Source organism: Chiloscyllium plagiosum, chromosome 12, assembly GCF_004010195.1.
Source record: "Chiloscyllium plagiosum isolate BGI_BamShark_2017 chromosome 12, ASM401019v2, whole genome shotgun sequence".
Classification (NCBI taxonomy): domain Eukaryota; kingdom Metazoa; phylum Chordata; class Chondrichthyes; order Orectolobiformes; family Hemiscylliidae; genus Chiloscyllium; species Chiloscyllium plagiosum.
Window position 1 is genome coordinate 8631173 of NC_057721.1, and position 1740 is coordinate 8632912.

At 46.3% G+C, this 1740-nt stretch overlaps 1 long non-coding RNA gene across 1 annotated transcript in view; it reads left to right on the plus strand.

The window, feature by feature from the left end:
* The window catches only part of LOC122554960, a 15694-nt gene extending 14638 nt beyond the window's left edge, over positions 1–1056 (plus strand). Inside the window, exon 4 of the long non-coding RNA XR_006313121.1 lies at positions 502–1056. This is a non-coding gene — a long non-coding RNA (uncharacterized LOC122554960). The remainder of the gene's footprint in view (positions 1–501) is intronic.
* Positions 1057–1740: the final 684 nt, after the last annotated feature.

Here is a 1740-nt window from a genome sequence, read left to right on the forward strand (position 1 = left end):
AACCTTGTCGAACGCCTTACTGAAGTCCATATAGATCACATCGACTGCTCTGCCTTCATCAATCTTCTTTGTTACTTCTTCAAAAAACTCAATCAAATTTGTGAGACATGATTTCCCATGCACAAAGTCATGTTGACTATCCCAAATCAGTCCTTGCCTTTCCAAATACATGTACATCCTGTCCCTCAGGATTCCCTCCAAAAACTTGCCCACCGCTGAGGTCAGGCTCACCGGTCTATAGTTCCCTGACTTGTCTTTACCGCCCTTCTTAAACAGTGGCACCACGTTTGCCAACCTCCAGTCTTCTGACACCTCACCTGCGACTATTGATGATACAAATATCTCAGCAAGAGGCCCAGCAATTGCACATATTATAGAATCTGCTTAGAATACTGTAACCTCTGACTCACCATGAGTAAGGCCATATTTATTTTATATATTTTAATCACGTAAATTCCATTGCAAAGCAGGATGCTAAAGCTAGGTGTCTCACTGTTGTAGGAACTACGGAAATGGTCCTGCATTGGTAAGAGATGTGGTTGATGCGAGGTCAGGACCAGTGATGAATTAAGTTCAGGTTGGTGCAAGGGTCCTGAACAAGCATATGGACCGTATGAAAGCTGTGAAATCACAAATGATGAGCGAGCAAAATGTACCCCGCACCTCAACAGTAAGAAAGAGTGCCGGAACCCGTAGGTTCATTCTCTCTGTCAAGGGTTGATGAGACTTCTGAATCCGAGATGGACATGACAGATGTAGCCACATCAATGTCTCTGCCGGTGGAAGAGAGTGAATTTCTACCGAGGTATTCTTGACTCAAGAGGCAAGCTGCCATTTGTTATGTGCTGCCCGTATTGGAAGCAAAGTCCAAGGTACCTGATCCAGTGCTAAAATGCCCCAGGAGGCTTTTCAAGAAAAAGGACCAACTCACGTCCTCAGTTTTACAGGGTGAGAGATGTAATGAGGTTAGCCAGCTGGACCTCACAGAATAAGAGTTCCCTGATTGAGGTTGCTAATCTGTTCCAATCAGGAAGCCCTAGCTGACAGATATAAACAAAAGTTTTTTTTTTATTTTTAACCCCCACACTACCACCTAAGTGCGGTAGTGCTTATTTTAAAAAAAAATAAGCAGAGGAATGAAGGGCAGTAAAAAAAAAATAAAGTGCTATACCCTTTGATGTGAAGGGCAGTGCTTGTCACTGGCCACCCGGGTGTTTTCCTATCTTCCTGGTGGTGGAAATTGAATAAAGATTCGTGCACTTTGTGTCTTTCACTGTGTCTCACACCTGCACACACACACCATGGGTGCTGAGAAAAAAAAATAAACACAGTTCAGACCCTGGAGTTGTTCAGGGAGAGGTGGGCGCCGCAGGGAGTGGAGTGCATCATTTCTCCCTCCAACTCTATTTTGATTTAGTCCCTACCCTCCCCTTCACTGTTTTCATCACACAGCACTGTCCCTTGATGTGAAGGGCAGTGCTTGTCACTGGCCACCCGGGAAGAAAAAAAACAAAACAAAAAAAAAAATAAACAGGAGTGTCTGATCTTTGGGCACCCGGTACGGAGGAAGGAGGGCAGGTCTGAAGACCTCCTCGTGGGTCTGCTCCTGGGCCTGGCCAAACTGGCCACAGACAGGTCCAGACAGTGGGCTGTGGAGGGGGTCATTATGACCGATTGCCTGCCCCTCTTCTGTGGCTATGTCAGAGCCCGGGTGTCCTTGGAGAAGGAGCACGCGGCGTC